The sequence below is a fragment of the Camarhynchus parvulus genome, chromosome 5 (genome assembly GCF_901933205.1).
Source record: "Camarhynchus parvulus chromosome 5, STF_HiC, whole genome shotgun sequence".
NCBI classification, from domain to species: domain Eukaryota; kingdom Metazoa; phylum Chordata; class Aves; order Passeriformes; family Thraupidae; genus Camarhynchus; species Camarhynchus parvulus.
The window spans coordinates 56,989,915-57,015,086 of NC_044575.1; positions in this window are offsets into that span (position 1 = coordinate 56,989,915).

Below are 25,172 nucleotides of genomic sequence, written 5' to 3' on the forward strand. Positions count from 1 at the left end.
GATTTATTCCTCTGCTGGCCAGGAGAAAGTTTAGAGGGTGTTCTCTTTGTATTGGCTGAGAGGATGAGAATTTGTGGAGGATTTAAAAAGAGAAAGGAAGTTCTGTTGTTTGGTTTCCTTAGGGCTTTTTTTCTCCCCTTAGAATTTATTTTTCTTTGGTTTTGGTGAGATAAATCTCCCCTCATCCCCATCCCCACCAACCCCAGACAGACAGAGAGACAGAGGGGGAGAGGAGAGGAGAGGAGAGGAGAGGAGAGGAGAGGAGAGGAGAGGAGAGGAGAGGAGAGGAGAGGAGAGGAGAGGAGAGGAGAGGAGAGGAGAGGAGAGGAGAGGAGAGGAGAGGAGAGGAGAGGAGAGGAGAGGAGAGGAGAGGAGAGGAGAGGAGAGGAGAGGAGAGGAGAGGAGAGGAGAGGAGAGGAGAGGAGAGGAGAGGAGAGGAGAGGAGAGGAGAGGAGAGGAGAGGAGAGGAGAGGAGAGGAGAGGAGAGGAGAGGAGATTGCCTGTGCCAAAAAGATTAGCCCACTGACATGGGGACACACACAGACACACAGCTACAGGATATGGGCAGTTTTCAGCCAGGGGACTCCTTGTGGCAGGTCCTGCTGATGGGGCCAAGCACTTTCTGCCCTGCTGTCCCCTGTGCACTGGAGGGACTCTCTGGGACACTTTTCTGTCCCGTCTCTGTTGGTACAGGTGTAAAAGTGGGACTAGAGCTGTGATTCCTGTGCAGCAGAACCAGGGGCAGCTGGAGCCAGTCACAGCATCATCTCTCACTGGCATCTCAAAAGCTGTGCCACCCTCTTTGCCCTCTGCTCTATCAGTGGCAAAAGGGACAGAGGGGACCTTGCAGCTCAGCATGTTTCCATGGGCTGGTGATGACCACAGGGCCCTTTCTCCCTTTGGCCTTTTGACTTGTATCTGTTCTTTTTTCCACCCCCCAGTTTCTCAGTGCTTCCCTGGGCTCCCCAGGACTGCCCTGTGAGCAGTGCCAGCTCCCTTCTGAGACTGCCCCTCACCAAGATGCCCACAACGTTTTCCAAGATGCACCCAGTTTTCCAAGCATCCTCCTCCCTGTGCTAGGGACTGTGGTTTCGAGGTCAGAGAAGGTCAAATGCATCAAGGCCTATGGAACTGGTTCAAATTTCTCCCCATCTTGGTCTCTTCTACTCCTGGATTTCTGACTCTGCCTCTGCACTCGCTTCTGTCTCAGCATGGACCGGACTCTGGGGGTGTTAGGCTCTTCATCCCTTTGTGCTTTATCCTGCATCTCTCCCTGCCTCTTCAGCTGCCATCTCTATCTCATCTCTCATGTTCTTCAGCCACAATTAATGCCAGAGTCCCTGTTCTTCAGCTCCCACCCTAGATCTGCTCCAGCCCAGCTCCAGAGAAGTTTTCCAGTGGCATCCTCCCCACCACTTTGAAACAGCCAGCTGTGCTCTCCATTCTCAAGCTTTTCCCCCTTTGACTTGTACCTGCTCTTTTTTTCTCCCCCCAGTTCCTCAGAGCTCCCCAGGACTGCCCTGTGAGCAGTGCCAGCTCCCTTCTGAGACTGTCCCTCGCCCAGATGCCCACAAAGAAGCCATGAATAAGGCCAGTCATGTGCTAAGACCTCGTTATTCCCTTGCACTCCTCACTCTGGCACCATCTGAGGGCTCTTGTCTCGAGCTGTGCTGGGGCTGCTTGCTGGCACACAAACATCCTTTCATTTGGAGCAGCCCGTGACAGGGCCTCTTCAGCATGAGGAGAACTGTGCATACATAGCTCACAATGCACCTCACCCTGTGATCACTGCAGGGACACAATTAATGAACAAGCCCGTGGTACATAAAGGTGCATTCAGACTGTGAATATCACCAGCAGTTCCAAAAAAAATGGGTTATTTTGTGTTATCTCAGAGGCTGGTGGGATTTGCTGTCTCAGCAGTGCTGTTTGTGGCCTTCCAAATATCCATCAGCCTGCTATGAAGCCCTAGGTTGCTATTACAAAGGAAAATTTGGATTCAGCAGTAATTATTATGGATATAGAGCAATGAAAGTTGGTTCAAAGAATCGGATGCAGAGAAAAAGATCAAGATACATCAACTATTCCTCTTCCCATTTGTTTTCCCTGCCCTGTGGCCTTCTACAAGAGGAGGCAGAACAGACCCTCTTGCCTGAAAGAGCTGCCTGAGCCACCATGCACAAGGCTTATCAGAGTCAGCATCAGTGCAAGCCCAAATTATTGCGCATCGAAAAATATTTAACATTTTATTGTAGGGAGAGGGGTCAGCCTCCCATTGCTTGATGAACCCTCAAGTACATCCTGCCAGCAGCTGCAGAAGCAATTACAGCCCCACGCCCACCCCACGGGACCTCATTCCTTTTCCCAGAAATGGGGGAGAGGTCCCTGCTCATGTACGATGCTCATGTAGGAATGGGGCTTGGTTTGTTTTTGTGTTCTACACACAAACAAAGGGCTAAGACCTGAGAGTCCATCTGAAAAAAAAAATAAATTGGACGTAGTCAGTGTGCATCAACTCAGGCAAAATTTCAGTAAAAGTTTGTTCTGCCTCTTTGTTTTTAATGGATTTTCTCCCAGTTTTTAAAATCCCATTCTCTAGGACAAAATGAAGGAGAAGGCAGCCCCAGTTTCCATGAGTTGAAGTGGTGCCTCAGGAGCATGTTACTTATCAGGTGCTGGAGACGTGGGCAAGAGGAAGAAACAGGCCCTGGATAAAAAGGTTTTGAGGCTTGGGGAGGAATCTGTGAACCCCTTCTGTGGGATCTGAAACAGATAGCTTAGGAAAGCAGCAAGTGATGTGGGTGAGGTTCCTTCAGAGGTCCTCAGCCTGACAGAGATGTGGCAGGTTTCCACAGAATGACAATTGCTGTCCTTTCCAGCCCCAGGGAGCTCTCAGGGCCCCTCAAGTGCTGTCTCCTGGCTCTGTGCCATGCCATAAGCACATATATCTCGTTCACACACTCTCCACTGCAAAGTTTCCACCACTCTGCCATGCAAACACCTAAAGAGCAGCCTACATGTGCAGGGAACTGACAGATGAGAGAAAATGCAGTGCCCAGAGGTGCAAGCACCCCAATTCCTGGGTTATGGCTCACTGGCTGCTCCAGGCCCTCAGCTCAAGGGCTGATCCTGCTGCCCTGAAGGGCAAGGAGAGGCACTAATGGGGATTTGCAGACAAAATACAGCCTCAGTCAAAAATTAGCAACTGTCCTTCCTGAGAATGAAGGGCTGCTCCCCTCCTCAGGCACCATTTGTGGGTGGCAATCAGAGACCATGGATTGGAAGTAGTCAGTGTGCATAAACTCCAGCAAAATTTCAGTAGAAGTTTGTTCTGTCTCTTTGTTTTTAATGGATTTTTTCCCAGTTTTAAAATCCCATTCTCTGCCACGGGGACAGCCCCAGGCCCGGAGATGCTCCAGGGAGGGCTCTCCCCTGCAGAGCACTGAGTTCAGCACAGTCTGAACTCATCACCTCCTCATCACCACCCCAAAGAGCTCACCGTGCAACCTGAAGGGCAAAAAGGGTCCTTAAGGGCAGAGGGGTGTCACAGACATTTCTTTTATGAAAAATCCTCTCTCAGGATTTTTCCTGCTGAAGCTGAGAAGTTGAGCAACAAGACATAAACAACAGATTATCTGCTGCTGTAGAATGCAACAGGTCTGTCTGGATTGGCCCAGTTTAGATGTTTGTAGTTAGTGGCCAATCCAAGACTGAATTCTCTCCGACAGAGTTGGAGAGAGCTTCTTTGTTTTCTTCTTTACTTTTCTATTCTTAGGTTAGGTAGCAAGTTCTAGAAACTCTCCTTTCCTTTTCTTTTAGTATAGTTTAAATAGATATATATATCATAAAATAATAAATCAAGCCTTCTGATCATAGAGTCAGATCTACGTCTCTTCCTTCATCCCAAGAACCCTTGTGACCACCGTCACAGACTCTGAGCCCTGGTGGGCATCCATGTCTGATGGAGAGCAGGAACCTGTCCATTCTTCATCTTCTTTTTCTGCCTTGGTCCGGGTCGGGATTAAATGTGCAGAGATGGAATTTCTTGTGGGACTCAGATGTTTGTTAGTTCTTATCTATGTTGCAGTCTCACAGAGCATGAGTTCTACAGCACTTTAACGAGGTAAAAAATGGCCCCATATCTATCTCCACGAGGTCTTTTAAGGATAAACTGTCCAATTAAGAAATGACACCTAAATTGTTTTTATTTTTAACCCAATAACCAACCACGCGTGCCTTGCAATGTGGACTTGTTTATCCAATGACACAAAACCACCCAAACTCACGAAGGAGAATGTGAAGAAGAAGGACCAGCCACTGCCCTAAACCTCCATCTTGCTTTATATATATCTTACTATATTCTAAAACCTAAAACTCTGAGTTTTCCACCATGTGATATTGCTTCTAATCAAACTCCACAGCCACAATTCCCAGTGCTGTCATTCCATTTTGGAAGCCTTCTCCATGGCCTCAAGTCAATGCAATGTTCTCTTGGGGGTTAGTGCCTGTCAGCACAGAAAGTCCGAAATTCTCAGCATCCAGGGCTCCAACAGGAACCAGTGATCCCAGACCCCAGAAGGGTCCCAGCACTGCTGTTTTCTGCTCTGCTGTGCTCAGTGCAAAGATCAGAGCTCCTGGGATAGGTGCTGCTGGGTATAACCACTTTTCAGTATCACCTCCCTGAAAAACACAGGCACACTGCCTCAGCACACAGGGTTTCATTTGTGTGGGGTGGCTGACTCTGAGCGCACTGCACAGCAGGAGTTTTCAATGTTATTGTTCTGCCTCAAAAGCGTGAGATTAAATTTCTGCGCCTCTGTTTCCCTAAATGTCCCTCATGCCCAGAGAGCCTTTTCCCTTATGCATTTTGCACCTTTGCAGCCTGCAGGGGCTGTGAGCAGAGCTTTGCCAAGCCTGTGCTCTAGGAAGTGGAAATTGTTTACCACTGGCCATAATGGTTATTTCACACCCACACCAGCAGCTCAGACTGAAGCCATTGAAAAAAATATTCTTTACACACTACAGAGAGTTTTCTTTGGTGGCCCAGCTGTGAGAACACTTGCAAATGTTATCTATCATATGCCTATTAGAAATGAGTGCATTTGCTGAATTTTCAAAGAGGTGGCTTAATGAAGTGAATGTCACATGAAGAAATGCCACAATTAACTGCACCGTTTTTTAAGATTTTGAGCCCACCAGGTTTAAAGCACACACACTGTTCATCCAAGCATATGAAGGTGATGAAATCCTGCCCACATCACCCTCTCCAAGAGTCTAAGGCCAGGATGCCTGGCAGCATCTGACCCTTGCATTTTCTCCTGCTCTCACTGTGAGCTTAGCCCCCTGTGTTTGCCAGGCTTCAAGGCAAAAATAATCAACCATTTCCTTCTTTAGCTGTTCCAGTGGCTGATCACACTAACTGTGATAAATGTGCACCTTAATTCTGGCTTGTGTCTGTCTGTTGTCAGCTACAAGTCCTTGTTCTGTCCTTCCTGGGAGGTGCTCAGAGGTTTCTCTCCAGGGAGATGCTGTAGGGATAATAAGGTCACCTCACCATTTTCCTTCTGTGAAGAAAACAGAGCTCTCTGAGGCTCATGATTCAAAGCATCTTCTCCAGTCTTTAAGCCACTCCTGTGACTTCTTTCTTCAGTCAGCCCAAGCTGACTGTGCAGGGCAGTGAAAAAGGAGCTGTGGTTTTTACCCAACAGCCAGGTCCAGCCCTTCTGTGCTGCAGGGAGGTGTCTGCCACCATCCCCATGTCCCTGAGCACAACCACAGCATCTCCTGGAGGTGATGACCCATTTGGCAGGAGTGGCCTCTGCTCCTCTCTGAATCGGGAATGTGGTGTTCCAGAGCTCACTGTGTGAGCAGGCCTGACTTGACAAGCAACCCAGGGCACTGTTATTATCTTAACTGCTCCTTGCCTAGTCCCACATTCCTTTCTCCAGCTAAAAACATTGCTTTGAATGTCACAAACCAGATGGAGGCATTGGGGTGACAGCTTTAACATCATGTCCAGAAGAGATTCCCATGCCGTTTGTTTCTCCCCTCCATCCCGCCTTGCCACCAGCATTCATCAGCTCTCTTTCCCTCACTCACTCAGATGTTTCCTGCAAGAAGAGAATAAAAGAGAAGTGAAGGAGAGCTGGATGAGAAATCCTTGGGGCACACATCATCCACCTGTGTGGTAGATCTCCTGACACTGCTGGACATAAAACTTTAAAAGCAAAAGTTGTCTCAGAGCCCCTAAGTCCTTTGGATCCGTGTAGCAAGACAGGAGGTAGGTGATGACTGGTCATAAATCCTTTGGAATCAGCTCTTTGGAATCATCCAAATCCTTTGGAATCAGCTTTTCTGGGTGTCCAGCCCTCCCTGATGGGTGTCCTCCTTTCATCCATCCACCTTGGATGTCCATTCCTGTGACGGTGTTCACCGGGGTCCGAGGATGAGGGAAGAGATGAGGATCTGACTCCATGTTTCAGAAGGCTTGATTTATTATTTTATGATATATATTATATTAAAACTACACTAAAAGAATAGAAGAAAGGATTTCATCAGAAGGCTAGCTAAGAATAGAAAAAGAAGGAATGATAAAAAGGCTCGTGCCTTGGACAGAAAGTCTGAGCCAGCTGACTGTGACTGGCCATTAATTAGAAACAACCACATGAGACCAATCACAGATGCACCTGTTGCATTCCACAGCAGCAGATAACCATTGTTTACATTTTGTTCCTGAGGCCTCTCAGCTTCTCAGGAGGAAAACTCCTAAGGAAAGGATTTTTCATAAAAGATGTCTGTGACACATTGCTCCATCCAGCCACCCACCACAGGTGCCTGTGATGGAGGAGGACATGTGCACACACAGCAGCGGTACAGAAAAAACCTGGGACAGCACCATGACAAGCCTGAAGTCACACTCAGTTCCAGGGGCTGATGTGGCCATGGTCACCTCTTCCTGCAGCTCCTCTCTATGCTCACAGGCAGGCTCTGTGGGGATGCAGAGAGAGTGTCCTTTCAGCCCTTGGCCTTCAAAGTGCAGGGATGTTTTTCTGCAAGGCTGCCACGGGGATTTTTAAACAGGCTTCCCATTCATACAGAGGTCAATTAACTCAGGCACCTTCGGTGGTATTTCAGAAAGCCTCAGATACTGGAGGGCTTTGAAAGGCTGCCTGCAATCACAGAGCTGGGCTCTGTCATCCCCTGGACCCACACAGCAGCACTGAACACCAACAAACACTCATTTACCTCTACTCTGCATACACCACCACCCTGCAAGAAAGAAGGGTTGGTGTAATTAAGGCCACCTAATCTGGTGCTTTCTGTATTATCCGTGCCCAGAAGCTCCAGGCTGTTTTCTTCTCACAGTCAGGGTGAAGAAAGAGCAACTCTGTGCACGAGGGCAGGGATGGCTGCAGGACACAAGGAGACACTGTGATGTTAAACCTATTTTTTTCCCTCACTCATGGCCCAACCCCATTCCTCTGTCCTTTGAAACATCCTTGCTCTGAGTGCCAGAGAGATAGCATCAAAAAAACAACTGTGGCTCCAATCTCACAGGAAAGGCCAAACCTCCCATGCCCTCTGTACAGTTTACATAGGGGTGAGGGGAGAAGAAACCCAAAACATCATCACTTGGCTTGGCAGGTCTGTTCTGGGAGCCCTGAAGGATGTTTGACCCTCTCCAGACAAGCGCAGCAGCCACCCTGAGCTTCCAGAGAAAGCTTCTGCAGTTCTGGGAAATTCAGGGAGGGATTCAGAGCAGGCACTGAGCTCTCCAAACCAGGAAACAGGAGGACATTCTGCAAACCAGCTCACTCCAGAGAAGCCTGGATGGGGAGAAAAGAAACAAAGCACTTTTTCCACACTGAGATTAAACCTAGCTACGGGTGTTTCTGCACAATAACTTCTTTTGGCTTCGCCCTTGGTTGGGTTTTGTCAGGAAAAGAAGGAAGAGCAGCTGAAACATTAACACTTCCCTCTCTAAGGAGCTGAACAGAGAGCCCTGAGCACAGACAAGAGCTGCATTTCCTCCTGCAGTGCTGAGCCCTTGGAGATTGGTCCCTGTGTGGATTTGGCACTGGGCATCAGGATGCTGAATGAAAGGGATGTTCAGAGCGTGCTCAGATGCTGATGATAAATCCATCCCCTGGCTCTGGACAGACAGGGGTGTCCTCAGCTAAAATAAACAAATGGTCCAGGCAGGCTGACAGGCTTGTTTAGATTCTGCTGGGGATAAATGGCAGTGCCCTCTGATCCTGTGATGGTTTTGGCGCCTGTGTTGCTGTCTAGCAGCAGGGTATATTTTTCTACCCCGAGCAGCAAGTGGATGCAGCTGCCTATAGCTGATTTATAGTAGGAAGTGATTAACAGGAAATCAAAGCTTCTCACACAGTAAAAATTGCTTGTCTTTTCACCTCCACCATCAGTGTAATGATTAGAGCTCTGGGGACTTTGGTTGGGAAGATCAGCAAAGTGTTTTGTGCTTAGCATAAATGACTTTCTGCCTGGCTCACAAAGGATGCTCACAGCAGGGCACACCTGCCTGCACATCCTGGGCACTGGCAGCATTTGCATTCAGTCCCATCCCAGGGATTTGAAATTCACATTCCTGCGCTCTCTGCAGCAATGCAGGGCGGGTTCTGGATTTGGATTTGCTCTATTAATCAGATTATCTTTTGGGATTTGGGTCTCCCGCACAATTTGTAGCTCAGAATAGGAGGGAGTACCTCAAGAACACTCTCAGCACAATTACAAACACAGTCAATACTTCCTTCTTAATCAGCCTAATCCCAATAGCAATCTACATCCACTCCGGAACAGAAAGCCTCACCTCCTTCTGGGAATGAAAATTCATTATAAACTTCAAAATGGGGGGAATGCCCCTGGCAAAAAACCCCCTGAGTTATGTCAGGCAAAATGTCAGATTTTATGGAATGCCTGAAGCACGTAGCAAAATGAGGGCTACATTCAAGAATTCTAGACCCTACCAAAGTCTGCTTATCACCAATAATGGTTCTGGATTACCAGGCAGAATTTAGGAGCTGGTTACTGCTTGCAGTTTCTGATAACTGCTCCCATCACCCTCAGAAGCCAACAATGCACTTGTTTATTACTGCAAAAATCTTGAGACCTCGTGGAACATCCAGCAAATATCTCTGTGCTTCTAAGAGAAGATTTGGCTCTGGCTGCATCTGCTCTATGTGCAGGGCTGAGTCAAAGGAGGAGGATTTGCCATCAGCATAATCAGAAACGTGGTGAAAGGGAAGGATGGGATTAAGGCTTGGCTGCTGGCAAGCATATGTCACTTCAATTAACTGTGTGGAAATTTCTGTGCTGAAGATAGCGATAAAAATCAAATGAAGTGTGAAAACTCAGCTCTGGAGCTCTGGCTAGTTAAGCATAGAGGTGTGTGTACACAAACACACAAATGCATGCTGAGGTTTTTTTTATTTTTTTTTTTTAGTGTTTAATAATGCAGATGAAATTCTTAGTCTTACCAAGTGAATGTCAGGACCTGCACTCAAAAAAAAACCCAAAAACAAAAACAAAAACAAAAAACAAACAAAACAAAACAAAACAACACCAAAAAACCCCCAAAAAACCACAAACAAACAAACAAACAAAACCAAAAAAAACCCCAAAAAAAAAAAAAAACAGAAAAGCCAGCTAAAAAAAAAAAAAAAAAATCAGAAAAACCAGCTATAGCTCCCCAGCTCCTCCTTACCTCCCCAAATCAAGCTCCCAGGGTGAGTTTTCAGCCAGTCTGACATCTCCACAGGCAGCACTTCTCCCTGTTAACCTGTGACCTCACACAGCTCACATCTGCACAGCATCCCCTGTGCCCAGCAGCAGAGCTACTTCTCTCAACCCTTCCTGGCTTTTCCCTTCTGTTTTTGTTCCTGAGGCACAGCCTGCACCTTGAGATGGTGCCTACACCTGAGGAGAAGCTCTGTTTTTAGGTGGAAAACTGTTGTCTAGGTACAGTACTGAAGCCTGGCCTAGTTTGTACTCACAGGAGACCTGGAACAAGGTTTTGAAGGAGCTGGGAGGAGGCAATGCTGCCTTAGTAAGGAAGAGAATGGCAGGGTAGAGAACAAGTGTGTCACACCTGTGTCACAGAGCAGGAATGGACCCCACACGGGATCCTGAGGGTAAGGGATGCTCAGTACAACACTCCTGGCACCACTGAGATGTAGGAACTTCTCCAGAGTGCACTGATTGCATTCTGCAGACCAAGCTTCAGGCAAATTGGAGACAGCAGGAGCTGGAGCTGGAGCAGAGCAGCAAACCAGGGACAGGGACAGCAGCTGCATGGGCAAGCTGGGACATGGATGGATACAGAACCATGGGATGGTTTGGAAAGAAAGCTTAAAAACCTCCTGGTTCCTGTCCCCTGCCATGGGCAGGGACCCTTTTCAGTAGGTCAGGCTGCTCTGAGCCCCATCTGGAACATTTCCAGGGATAAGGCATCCACAACCACTCTGGGCTGCAAATGATGCATTGCCACTGCTGCAGACCCCAAAGGGCATTCTGTAGGTTTTGGGGGGAACCTTATGGTAAAAGCACAGGGAATCAGAGGTGTTTTGTTTAAATAGAAGGCAGGATCTGTCCCAGCCTGAAGGAAACAGGAGCTGTGGGAAGCACAAAGTACAATGTGATCCATCCTTAAGCATTTCATGGCCTGCTGTAATCAAGGCAGCAGGTCACTCTCTCTTTTATATTTTGCAAACCACTTTCTTTGTAGTGGATATCTGGTCTGGGGAAACTTTTTTTGCAATCATGGCAATAAGTTACTTTTATTGGCAACAGTAGGAAAGATTCAAAACTCAGCAAAACAGGATTATTTCTCCAGCACAATAATAACAGGGATTTGAGAAATCTTGCCCCTGTGCTTTATCTTTCATCAACATGAGACCAGAGGTCTTTCAGCCTGGGATAATTCCAGAAGAGAAAATTGCAGCAGAAATCCTTTTTCATGTCTTGCAAGAATTGCCCATGAAAAGGTTTTTCCTCTAGAAAGAATGTTTGGTCTTTCTTCCCTGATCTGTTCCCCCTCCCACTGACAACATTCTTTTTCAAAACATACACATGTTTATTTAATCTTCCTTTATTTCAGCTGGGGGTTTGATTTATTTCCTGGTTGGGTGGGATGCATTTAATTAAGAAAAAAAAGAAAACACAGCTTCACCAACATCATTCATCCTCATGATTTTGTAAACAATGCTGCAGTGGTAGGTACATACAGTCATCCAGTTTTTCCCTCCATGTGTCTGTTGAGACCAAAGAAGCAGGAGGATAATCATGTCCTTAGGGCAGGAAAAATATATGGATTTGTTTTATAGACCTACACATATTTCACCTCTGAAATATATGATAACATTGCCAGCACAAGGCTGGGATGGGGATAGGAAATGATCAATTATTTGCTCTTCCAGGAGTCTTCTGTCCTTCTGATCGACAGATCTGGGTCCCTTTAGCCTGTTCAGCATAGCTCCAAAAAAGAAGGGAAGGGAAGGGAAGGGAAGGGAAGGGAAGGGAAGGGAAGGGAAGGGAAGGGAAGGGAAGGGAAGGGAAGGGAAGGGAAGGGAAGGGAAGGGAAGGGAAGGGAAGGGAAGGGAAGGGAAGGGAAGGGAAGGGAACTGCAAATCAAAGCCCTGAGACTCCATCCAGTTCTCACAGACACAAGCAAGTGTGTGTATTTACTGAGGTGCAGTTCAAGTGTTCTAACTGTACTTTGTAGCTCTTTCCCATGCCAGTCCTGAAGCAGACAGGCAGATAATGCTTATTAATTTAGCCTAGGAAGACCTCACTAAAACCTTCTGAAGACACAAGAGGTAAGATGTCATCTGAGATTAGGTGAATCTGAATTTTGGTGTCTAAAATCTTGTTATTACATCTTAAATATTAAAATAACTGAAAATTTTAATAGGCTGACACGTATTAAAATATAAGGTAACATTACTCAATTGAGGCAAGGATGAGGACAGCAATCAGCAATCAGAATCTCCAAATGGTGGAAGAGCATTGAGACAGACACCAGGAATTGTGTCCTTGCCATGGCAAGGGGGTTGGAACTGGGGATTCTTTAAGGTCTCTTCCAACCCAAACCATTCCATGATTCCATAATGAAAACCAACTGAAGAGAGGGCAGCTAAGAGCAAGTGAAGACTGTTAAGCCAAACAGCTTTTGTCTACTCCTCTGAGAGGTTTTAATTCACATTGAAAAACAAAATCTCCAACATTTGGAAGATTGTGAGACCTTGTATTCCAGCCATAAATTCTTCTGCTGTACCTAAGAGACACGACTCTTGAAGAGGTTAAGTTCTTGGTAAGTAAAGTTCTTAGCAAGCAATCTTTTCCCACTGAGTTGGCCTCTTCAGGTTTCTATTTGTGCTGCTAATGAGGTTCCCACAGTCTCCAGGAAGCTGGTCTGAGTTCTAATTAAACAAGACTTGAGGAACTCTTCTGCCAAAGTAAGCTCTGGGCCTGCCCAGCCCATTGCCAGAGGAGTCCTGCAGGCTGGATGCATGGAGCCTGGAAATGTAAATCACATCTTGACTCGGGGAGTTCAACTCTCCAGTGAGGGTGCTCTCTACAGCTGCAGCATTTATTAAACCTTTGCCATCATCCAAAAACAACACTCACAACTTGAACAGTCCCCAAGGCTAGAGAGTCTTCCAGGATCCTTCTGGCCATGTTCTGATCAGGAGATCTGGGCTCCTCTGACCTCTTGAACATGGTCCCAGGCAGTGAGAAACAGGACCTTGGACAACACGGCCCTGGGACTCCATCCAGTCCTTTACACAAAATATGCAGGAATACACATTTGCTGGTATTGGAATATGCTTGTGGAGCTGCAGTGTTCCAGAAACAACCATGGCAGGACTAAAAATGCCAACTGGAGCAACATGTCTCCATGGGTTCCCCAGTTTTTCAGAGTGTTTACTAAATGTATTTTCTTATTATCTGACCCATTTTAACTGGTGAGTGCCAAAATGCTTTCATTCACTCCAAATGGAAATGCCAAGCCTTCCATTCAATGGAAATCACAACTGTGTCCTCCTCGTGAGTGTTGCTGTAAGAAAAGGGGCTGATTGAAAAACACTAAACTGGCTTCTGTTCCACTCCCATAAGAAATTTTTTCATGGTGTTTTATGCCAGGTCCTGTGATGAGGACCAGCAAAGAGAGAGTGGGATAACTCTCCAAGGAGATGTTTGTGGCAGAGACAAGATTAGCGTGTGCTCATCCCAGGCCAACACAAACCATCCAGCCTGGGAGCACTCAGGCATGTGACAGTGTCTGCAGGCTCTGACCAGACAATGGAGGTTTTCCAGCCAGTGCTGCCATAAAATCCCACAGTCCCCAACCTCTCCCTCCAGGCTGAGGAGAAGCAATCCTCACACAGCCTGTGTGACACAAAGAAAACAGCCTGTGGGTCTGTTTTAAAGGAACAGGTTATTGCTCAGGCAAACCAAGACCACTGATGGAGGAAAATGTGTCCAGTTTCCTAATTATACCCCTTTGTGGAGGAGACCACTTGGCCATGCCTGTATTATGTGTTTGGAAGCTCCTTCACACCAGCTAGGCCTGACACAGGGGTGAACAAAGGAGAAAGTTCATGGTATCTCCTCCTTCCTACACTAAACTCAGGAAGTCTGCACCAGGCCCAGGCCCCCAGTGAAGGTAAATCCTGTGAGCTGGTGACCTCCACATGTTTGTGGTTCCAAATCCCACAGATCTGGTCAGAGGGAAGAGAGGACATTGGAGCATCTCTGGCATGGGAGGAAGAAGTGCCTGGTGCACACACTGAGGTCTCTTTCCAGCATGGAGGGAAACATCTAAGATCAAAGGCTCCCTGCCAGGCATGAGCAGGGAGGCTGAGCCATCCCTCACAGTCAGGACTGACTTCACCTTCAAACTGAGGTTTTATGGCTGTAAATCTGGCTTAGCTTTCCCAGGCCAGTGTGTGCAATAATGTGGAACAATCCTTCCCGAAGAAGGGGGTCCCAGGTGGCCTGTGCTTGTGTAGGGCTGTGAGAGCTGATTGCAGAGCAGGTCCTACAGCATCAAACCATTAAGGGCCATACATGCTGCAATAAAACTGTGGAAAGGTTCCTCTTGCCAGGAAAATGTTTAAAGGCTTTTTTGTGGATAAAGCAGCGTTATCATGGGAGCTGAGTGCCTTAGAGGAAATATTAACAGTATGTGTGGCCAGATAAGCAGGAAGGAGTGAGTAGGAGCTGCTGCACCACACAGCCCACTGCTTGCCCCAGCTGCATGTCAAAGAACCTACATGGGGAGGGAGCAGGGAGAGAAATCCAAGGATTGCTAGCAAATGTTAAAACACTCAGCTCTGGAAAAGTCCTGTCTGACAACTGAGGAGCCAAGAGACACAGCACTGAGCATGGAGAAGGGCAGGGTGCTCAACCCAGTTGCTCCACAGCCTCCATCATCCCAATCCAGGAGCTGCTGGCATCAGTGGAGGGACTCCCATGGATTTGGCCAGGGCTTGAATTGGGCCCTTTGGGAACCAGGACAAAAGACAAAGTGGCCGACTTTAATTGATGGCTCATCCATCACTGCTGCCCAAACTCCACCTGACAAGTAGAGGAAAAACCCACAAATTAAGTGACCATTGCCTGCCTTCTCTTTTCTTGCTGATTGTAAAGGAGAACTTTTGACCTTTCTGCCTCATACATCACAGCTTGGCAGGAGCTGGTCGCTCACCCCAGCTGAACTGTGCCACGCATGTAGCCCCACACAAGAGGTGCCTTTCACGTGCTAAATGATCCTTTCCCTGCTCCTCCTCTGCTCTACCACAACAATATAGAGAGGGACAATGGCCCAGCTCCATGGCAGGAGGAGGAGGAGGCTCTCATTAGGAGCCTCTCGTTAGGGATGAAAGACTGGCTGGATCATCCCACTGTCTTTTTCTGCCTCAGACTCATTTCTGGAAGAGGCTGGTGGGTGTCGCAGACATCTTTTTATGGAAAATCCTTTCCTTAGGATTTTTCCTCCTGAGAAGCTGAGAGGCCTCAGGAACAAAATGTAAACAATGGTTATCTGCTGCTGTGGAATGCAACAGGTGGATCTGTGATTGGTCTCATGTGGATGTTTGGAATTAATGGCTAATCACAGCCCAGCTGGCTCGGGCTCTCTGTCCGAGCCACAAGCCTTTGTTAACATTCTTTCTTTTTCTATTCTTAGCTAGCCTTCTGGTGAAACCTTTTCTTCTATTCTTTTAGTATAGTTTTAATGTAATATATATTATAAAATAATAAATCAAGCCTTCTGAAACATGGAGTCAGATCCTCATCTCTTCCCTCAACCTGAGACCCCTGTGAACACTGTCACAGGTGGGAAGCATAACTCTTATCCTGAAGGGGTTTTACCTGAAGGGGTTTTACCCTCCATACAAGCTCAGCAGCAGCAAAATCACTTTGCACAGAGCATGGTCAGGATGTTGTCAGTGGAACTGGGGGACAACAAAAGGCTGCTTGGGTCTGGGCATTGCACAGGGAGCCAGCAGCATCCTGAGGACAGGATGGGAATATGGAGAGCTCTCCAAGGACTTGAGGCGGGCTCTGAAACCCTTAAGCTTGCCCTGCATTGGTGGGGTCAATCTCACCCCAGGCAGAGTGGCTGGGATAAGCCCCCTGCAAAGCCCCACAGAGGCACAAAAGATGGTAATGCCTGTGAAACACTGGGCTGTGGAGACACTGAGTGCCTTTGGGATGTGCACATGGAAGCACAGCTCCCTGGGGAAAAAAAAATGAGCTGTTTCTCCAGAAGGGTCCATGTCTAAGAAAAAACTCCTCTGCCATTAACTGAAGAAGGCAGCGTGGTGGCTTCAAAAACCACTGAAACAGATATGATGACACAAGAAGCTGCTAATTACCAGGGAAAGTGAAAACATGAAGCCAGCTTACTGCAAAATCGGGATTTTGCTGGAAAACCTTTCCTAAAGCTCTGCACTAAGGTACTGGCCAAAGGCAGGATGGCTCATACCAGGCACATGCTGCCTTGCCCCACCAAGAGCAGGTGCTGTGCAGAGGCTGCCAGTCACGTGCAGTTATTGTGCAGAGAAATCCTTGCCTGCTTTGAATTCAGGGATGTGCTGCTGGAGGAAAAAACACCCTTACAAATCCCACAGATTTAACAAAACCATGTGTTTCAGTGCCTTGGCGTGGTCAGGGACTGTCTCACAGAGCAGGACACAAACCTGAGTGAAGAAAAAGCTGCAGGTGTTGCTGCAAAGGCATTTTTAGGCTTTGCTGCAGAGAGCATGTTGCAGTCCACACTCCCACCTTGGAATCTGGAGCTCCTGACCACTCCTTGCTCTCAGAAAGGTCACAGTCAATCGTCTCTCAGTGACAGAAAAAATAATCCAGCAGCAAAGTCTGGATGCAAGCAGAAATAGCAGAAAATTTGGGCCATTTTTTTCTTGACAGACTGTTTTCCCAGCTGGGTGGCACTGGATTATGTTGCAAATGTGGGGTTTCTGCTCCCCAAGTGAAAACCTCTGCCAGATTTGTTCATGAATTTATTTGGTGCTCTGGGGCAAGTCCCCAGGTCAGTGCCCAATTTGTCACCTTTTCCTGGGGACATCAGCCCTGCCATGCCCTGGGGACTCCTTGGGAGGCATTTCACCCCTGTCACAAGGGTGGTGATGAAAGTGCACAAGATGTGAAGATCTCAGGTCATCTCCAAAGTGGTCTTCACCCCCTGAGCCAGGTTTTTGTTGTGGCAATGGGAAGCAAACATTGCTTAAAAGACCAATGAAACAATGCCAAAAATGAACCCACCTGATAGTTCTTCTCCTTAAAATCATTCTGCACTGTGCCTCAGCTTGCTCTGTACCTGTGAATTTGGGAAGCAAAGCCTGAAAACCTAAGGAAGGGAAAATAACAGAACCTAAAATGAATAGCTCGGTATTTTTAAAATCCTGAACTTTTACAGCACTTTATGAGCTAATTTGGGCTCCATTCATGACCTTTCACACACAGAGAAGGATCAGATCAGCACTCATGACCTTCCCTACCGGTGCAGAGAGTTGTTTCTGTGCTGTATAAAATTGTTTAGGTTGGAGAAGTACCTCAGGTTCATCGAGTCCAACCTTTCCCCCAGCACTGCCAAGCCCACCACTAAAATATGCCAAGTGCCACATCCACACATCTTTTAAATCCCCCCAAGTATGGTGACCCCACCACTGCCCTGGACAACCCATTCCAGTGCTTGACAACCCTTTTCATGAAGAAATTTTTCCTAATATCCAATCAAATCTTTCATGCTCTGTTCTTTTCCAAAACAAGCACTTCAAGCATCAGTTTGGGCTAAAGGCAGAGAGGAAAGGGAAAGTACCACCAAGCATGGGTGAGGAAATTTAAGATTGTGGGGTGGATATCAATCCTTATTCTGGCAGTGGCTCACACAGCAAAACCTGATGTCTGTGAGTGCTTTTTTCAGGCACCTTTACTGGAGCTGACAGAGAAAGCAAAGAAATCCCAAATCCAGTCACTGGCAAACAGGTATTAAACCATTTTGGTCTCAGTCATACATGAAACTTCTGAAACACTTGCACCAGGCATCTCAACTGGTCAGTGTCAAATTCTTAGTTAAAGGCTGTAGGGGACAGGATCAGAAATTATTTTTGAATGTGGCCAGAAACCAAACTGCCTGTAATGAGGCTTTGGCTACACAGGAGAAAGAGAACCTGGGGACAAATTTCCTTCACTGAAAAATCAGACCAGAACATGCTGACAAACCCCCCCATTTCCAAGATGTTCAAAACCACAGGCAGACCCTGTTCCTTGTCTGACAGCTCAGGTGATGGTGGGGTTGGGGTGTGACCCTGTGGGTTCACACCTTCCAGGCTGCAAATGGGAGAGCTGAGCTTGCAGCTGGACAGCAAAGTTCATGTAAACATTCAATGCTCTCTTCAGAGGGGCCATGTCATCCTTGGGTTTGATTAATGTGGGATGTTACTCTCCAAATGAAACCTTTTTTCAAACCCAGGGCTGCTGGGCTGAGCTCGTATCAATCACTCTCTAGCAGTGGTGGGAGCAGGGTGCAGGGATCCAGAAAGGGCAAATTCCTGGTCTGCAGCAGATCTGTGTCCTGAAAACTCATACAGTCCTGGATAAAGAAAAGGAAAAGCAGGAAAAAGGTTTGGTGAAAGATGAAGGAATCTGAAAATGATGAGGGCTTGAGGTAAGCAGGAGAGAAATGTTTGTTCCTGTAAGCAGAAAATCGTAGAGTCATTGAATTATTTTGGTTGGTCCTTAAAAATCATCCCTGCCATGGGCGGGGAAACCTTCCACTATCCCAGGTTGCTCCAAGCCCCATCCAACCTGGCCTGGAACAATTCCAAGGATATGGCAGCCACAGCTTCTCTGGGCACCCTGTGCCAGGGCCTCACCACCCTCACAAGAATTTCTCCTAACAAAAGAATTCTTCTTCTTCAAGTCAAGAATTTCTCCTAACAGACAGCATGGAGCGAAGAAATGGCTGATGCCATCCCCACAGCTTCGTGTTTTCACCTCCTTCTAGTGAGGGACCTGGGGCTGAGGGAGAAAATCAGAGAGTGGTGACACCAGTGCTGGTGTGCAGGGCCAGCAGAGCTTTTTCCATTGCAGGGAGTTTGGCCCTTGCTTCTTAGGAGGGGGGAAGAATCATTGTTTTTATGGGCTCAGAAATATGCATAAAAAATTTCCCAAGCCTAAAAAAATAATTGTTCAAGGAGCTCTGTGCATGTCTTTGTAATTGCTGCAAGAAAAAAAATAAATAAAAAAAAATAAAAAAAAGAGGCTGAGTTGTTGCATTCTGGTCCTTTTTTGGAGCAGGGCCAGGAGGTAGGTGTTACCAGCAGCTCCCTGCCAGGATCAAGAGAAGCAGCTCCCAGCACTGATTTCTGACAGCCTGGCAGGTATTTGATACCTTGGCCCCACGCTCCTTGAAAGAGAAACATCTGTTCCCCCGGGACTTTCTTTCCCCCGCGTCATAGGGGCAGCACTCCGTGCCCATCCCCAGGCACAGCCAGGTCCTGCCGCTGAGAAAAAGGAGGAGGGGGCTGGGGGGAGCCCAGCTGGGGGCACAGAGCCCTCCTGGCCACAGGGGATGGAGGCAGATGAAAGGAGTGTGTATTTTCCCAGGTGATTCCAATAGCATCTCAAAGCCCCGGCTTTCTCACTCTGCCTTCAGCCCCAAAACAAACAAACTGGTGCCAATTTGAGTGCGCCAGGGCCCGGCTGATGTGAGGCTCTTGTTGTGTTTTCACAGTCAGCAGCTGAGTGGAATTCAAAGGGGAAAGAAAAAGAAAATAATAATAGCAGATTGATAAGATTCCCCAACCCTTTCTGGTTAAAATCCCAGCCAGGCTTTGCAAAAAAATGAGCCCAGAGAAGCCAGGGTTATTCCAGCACAAGAATATCAAAGCTAAAAATGAGGAGAGCTGTCCCAGCAGGGATCAGTGAGATTGCAGCTTGCTTTCTCTTAACTCCTGCTGCCCCAGATAAGGGCACATTTTGGGGACATTGAGACCCCTGGGGCTGGAGCATCATCCATCAGCTCACCAAAGCCAGCAGCACTGCTTCCAGGGCTCCAGGACGAGCCTCAAATGCCTCGAGTCAGGAGGGCCTTTCATCAGAGCACCTTGGTCCTGGTGGATCTGGGTTGGTAATTCTTGTGATCACTCAGCAGGTGCTGGCTGTGTTCAGGCTTGCAGATACTGCTAGGAAAAAATAAAAAATTAAAAAGGGACATGGGGAAATGTGTTCTGCCATTCCCAGTGAAGGTGGAGATCAGGTTGGGGTGTGATTGCTGCAGGAATCACGGAAACATAGAGTCACTGAGGTTGGAAAAGACCCCTAAGATCACTGAGTGCAACATCACCCAGCATCACCACTAAGCCATGTCCACAAGCATCACACCCACACATTTTTTCATATTTCCATTAAAAAATATTTATTATTTAACAAGTTCCATCATTTTCCCTGGTGGTGGAACTTATTATCCCACTTCTTGCAATGCCTGATCACCCTTTTAGTGAAGAAAGGAGCTGCTCCCCACACAGCCCCAGTCTTCTCCCATTTCACATAAAATAAAATCCAGCAGCCTCCCCCTCCTGCTGCACACCTTGGACATGAAGTGTTTCTGTTTCAGACTTAAGGAAAGGATCACATGCTCAGAAACTTCCCTCCCACTCCCCCACCATCCTATTGCATTACCTAAAAAAGGAGAAAAAGGAAGGAAGGAAGGAAGGAAGGAAGGAAGGAAGGAAGGAAGGAAGGAAGGAAGGAAGGAAGGAAGGAAGGAAGGAAGGAAGGAAGGAAGGAAGGAAGGAAGGAAGGAAGGAAGGAAGGAAGGAAGAGAAGGAAGGAAGGAAGGAAGGAAAGAGGAAGGAAGGAAGGAAAAGAAAGAAAGAGAGAAAGAGAAAGAGAAAAGAGAGAGAGAGAGAGAGAAAGAAAAAGAGAGAAAAAGAGAGAGAGAGAAAGAGAGAAAGAGAGAAAGAGAGAAAGAGAGAAAGAGAGAAAGAGAGAGAGAAAAGAGAGAAAGAGAGAGAAAGAGAAGAGAGAAAGAGAGAAAGAGAAAGAAAGAGAGAAAGAAAGAAAGAAAGAAAGAAAGAAAGAGAGAAAGAAAGAGAGAAAGAAAGAAAGAAAGAGAGAAAGAAGAAAGAAAGAAAGAAAGAGAGAAAGAGAGAAAGAAAGAAAGAAAGAGAGAAAGAGAGAAAGAGAAAGAAAGAGAGAAAGAAAGAAAGAAAGAAAGAAAGAAAGAAAGAAAGAAAGAAAGAAAGAAAGAAAGAAAGAAAGAAAGAAAGAAAGAAAGAAAGAAAAAAAGAAAGAAAGAAAGAAAGAAAGAAAGAAAGGAAGAAAGAAAAAGAAGAAAGGAAGAAAGGAAGAAAGGAAGAAAGGAAGAAAGGAAGAGAGAAAGAAAGGAAGAAAGGAAGAAAGGAAGAAAGGAAGAAAAGGAAGGAAGAAAGGAAGAAAGGAAGAAAGGAAGAAAGGAAGAAAGGAAGAAAGGAAGAAAGGAAGAAAGGAAGAAAGGAAGAAAGGAAGAAAGAAAGAAAGAAAGAAAGAAAGAAAGAAAGAAAGAAAGAAAGAAAGAAAGAAAGAAAGAAAGAAAGAAAGAAAGAAAGAAAGAAAGAAAGAAAGAAAGAAAGAAAGAAAGAAAGAAAGAAAGAAAGAAAGAAAGAAAGAAAGAAAGAAAGAAAGAAAGAAAGAAAGAAAGGAAAACTTTAATATCTTTTCTGGCAAATCTTTTTTTTTATCACAAGCTTCAGGAATAGGAGCAAAGTGGGGTTAAGCAGGGGGGAGAGGCCACATGCTGCCCACCGAGTGATGGGTTCTGGGGGGCAGCAGTGCCCTGCCAGAGAGGAGAGGAGACCTCTGAGGCCACCAGAGACAGACAGACAGACAGACAGACAGAGAAGGGACCAGGAGCTGCAGAGCAAAGACACAAGCTGTCAGGCAGTTAACAGGGAGGTGAGGACTTGATGGACAATAAGCCAAAGGGTTGGAAATGGCTGGCAGGCAGCACAGAAAGCTGCTGGAGCAGGGACAGGCTGCAAGGCCAGGATGTCATTAACAGGGTGGCAGTTCCCCAAAATAAGAGTGTGCTGGGAGAGCAGCACCTTGGCTCCTGCTGACCTGCACAAGCTCTGTGAGCTCTTTGAAGCGGGCTCCTGCTGGGGCTGGGATGCGCACAGAGGCGCCCACCGCGCTGTGCTGGCTGCGGGGCCAGGAGATGTCATTAGTGCCTGGAAACCCCTGCGTGGGTTTTGGCTGATGGCAGCCACTCTGATAGGATATAAAGAAGGGGACCTGCTGAGCAAATGGCATCTTACCGTCCCCTGCCCTGGCTGCAAAGGGAATCAGCCTCTGGGAATGGGAATTTCTGCTCGTCCTCGCCAGGCGCTGTCGCTCCTCTCCTTTGGGAGGGAGAGGGATTCAGTGCCTGTATTAAATCTCTGAATCCTGCAGTTACAGGAATTGTTAAGAGAAGCACATTGCTGGAAAGAAACAGAAAAATTGAACTAAATCTGTCTCAGAAGCCTAAAAGCAAAGGGGAGTAAAAGGGTCTCATATTAACCAAGTCTTATGTGACTCTCAAGCTCACCTTTGCTTTTCTGGGATGCTGCAGGGCTGTGATCCCACCTCAGGACTGGCACTGCACGTGTCCACTTCTCATTATTCCCTCCATGGCTGCATCCAGCTCCACTGAGTGCAAATTCAAACCTTGCAGGTGTGTGGAGTCTTTCCAAGGATGTCTGAGAATCCCCCTGTTCTGCTGTAGGCAGGAAAGAGAGAAGGGCATTAAAGCTGAGGTCTCACATGCAGAACTGCTTCAGCTGGGTCCCCATTCCCTGCCTGCTGCAGGCTGCCTGGGAATGGATGTGGTTTAGGGGAAAGCCTTATTTAGTAGGGAAAAAAAAAAAAAAAAAAAAAAAAAAGAGAGGTTTTATCACCTGGATGATCTCAGCAATCTGCTAGAATGAGCAAAAACAAAGTCAGAAGTGAGCAGTTGGAAAGAGGAAAGAAGGTCTTTAAGAGACTGTTGATAGAGTTGTGACACCACAGCCCAAGGGGAGCGTCCCTGCATTGGGATTCAGGAGCAGGGACATTTCCCCTGCTCAGAGCTAGCCAAGGGTGGAGATTTCTGACGTGTCCTGTCCCCAGCCTGTCCCCAGCCTGTCCCCCTGTCAGTCCGTGCAGAGACAGCGGGGCACCAGGGACACATGCCACCCACAGCACAGCAGCAAGGTTTGGATCACACCCTCTTAAAAGATCAGCAGTAAACCTCAGAAAACAATTCAAGAATGGCAATGACAGATGAGTTCATTCTACTGCGTCTGGAAACGCTGCTTGTCCTTTCCAGCCTCTGCCCTGGGGACCAGGATTCCAGTTTGAGACTTCCAGGGGGGAGCTCCCCCTCCTGCCAGTGGGATCCTGTTGTGCTCCCTTGGATGTTCTACAAACCCTGCTTGGGGCTGTGTTTGGCAAAAAGGCCCAGGCTTTCAGCACGGGGCAGACATGCTTGCTTTGACTGCATTGAAAGGGAACACAAATATGTCTGTAAATGCAGCCATCTAGGAAAGGATCCACTTTTGTTTCCGAAAAATCAGCATCCTCCGGTCTAACAGCAAGTGTTACTCTGTGTTTCGAGCCAGCCCAGATCTAATCATTGACAACAAAATAATTCCCCTCCCTTGCTCTGCCCAGTAACTACTCCCAATATGTCATTTCAGTGTCAAACTTCCCAGAGTCATTACCCTCCCCAGCATCAGACTCCACGGCGACGTGCAGGGCAGCCTGAGCCAGAGGCTCCTGCCACAGTCAGCAAACAAGCATGTTTCACATTAGGCACATTAAGGGGAACAGCCTATTGCAGGGAATATTAAATTAAAGGAAAGCAGCAAGGAGAAGGACTCGACCCTGGTTGTGCACAGGGGAACAGAGGAGCAGCTCCACATTTACAGTGTGGAGCACATTGCAATTCCCTCAGTCTGTTTGTGCTCTCTACATTTACAGACACACCTGTGTTAAATAACTCCGGGGACAGGTGGCAAAGTCACTCTTCTGTTACCTCCTGTGCATCTCAGGACAGTCTTGTTATGCCATAAAGTCCTTTACCCTGTGACTCTAAAAAGGGAAAACCTCTGTGGTGCTACACCAGAGCTCCAAGGAGGAGCACAGCCTTGCTGGGAAGTGTTTGTGTGTGTTTGTTGGGTGTTACCTGACACACCTGCCACTGCAGCAGCCCAGGCCTGGGGGGTTTCTTGCCTATGGCACAGCACCAGTGCTGCAAACCTCGTGCTCAGACCCCAATAAATCAGCAAACCTGTCCCATCTCCTCCCCTGGGCAGACTCCAGCTGCACCACAGCCATTCGCCTTCCCAGGTATTCCCCCTCAGTCCCTGAAGACCTTTCACAAGGAGGAACACATATTTTTTCCTTTGCTCCAGGTCTTTCCCACCTCCTGTCAGCCTGTAGCAGTTGGGAAAAATATGAGATTCTCAGAAAGGATTTACTAAAACCAATACAAAATGCAAACCTGTGTGTACTTCTGCATCGGTGCTTTGCCACATGGGATGGCTCAGCCACCAGCAGTGCAATCTCTCATGGTTTGTGGGGCCAGACCCCTCACAAAGCAAACCTAAAAAACCTGAAAGCACTTGAAATGCCAGGAAAAAAAAGGGAAGAGAAGTATTTTCAGGGTAATGCAAAACTGAGACCATGGAAAAAGCAGAGACACTACAAGAACGACCTGGGTGAGAGGTACTGCTCACCATGTCTGGGGTGTGTGAGTTTACAGGTGAAAACTTCCATGTGCTGTCCCTGGGATCCATGGGGTGTCCAAACAGCTGGGAATAAAGTGGGATCCTCCAAGGGCATGGTTAGAAGATATACCCTGTGTCCAAGTACTTGTAGTAATCACACACCCTCAGGTGTCCCCTGCCTGCAAAGTGAAATGAGTTCATGACAGCGGTTGAATTTTTTATTATTATAATTACTAATTATTATTAACAGATGTGATTTACTTGTGAGAGGTGAAACATGCCATTACCATCTCTCAGAGGAAAGGTGGTGGCTGAGGAAGGCACAGCAATAGAGCAGCAGATGCCCATTCCCTCCATGCAGCATCTCCCCAGCAGATGTTGATGTTGCTGGGGCCGTTCTGCCAGATAATATCTTTGTATGTACACTTTACACCACATTTGTTTTAGAAACATAATCCAGGGTGTACTAGAAGCCAGGTTGGATCCAAGGTACAGCAGATGAGGTCTAGGAGAGCCTTGCATAAGTGCAGTGAGTTGCACATTCATAAAGATCAGAATTACTCATCTGGAGCTATTTGTAGCCGAAGTGGACCCAGGGTTGAAGCAGCTGGATTGAAATAGTTAGGGAACTATGGGCTCAGCAATGCTAGACAGAATGGTTTGGCTCCTTGTGAAGATAGAGGTCAGAAGGAAACTTCAGATCCTCCTCCAGATCCAGATTTTTCTGCAGCTTGAGCATGCTTAGATGTGAAGGTCTGGCTTGGCCTTTTCCCTGCTGCTAACAGCATTCCTTGTGAAACGTGCAGCGTGCCCAAGAGTGCTAATGCCTTGCAGACCTGGGTTGTGTCATTCCCCAGCGTTATTTATACAGAACTGTTTAAAAACACAGGGGAAATC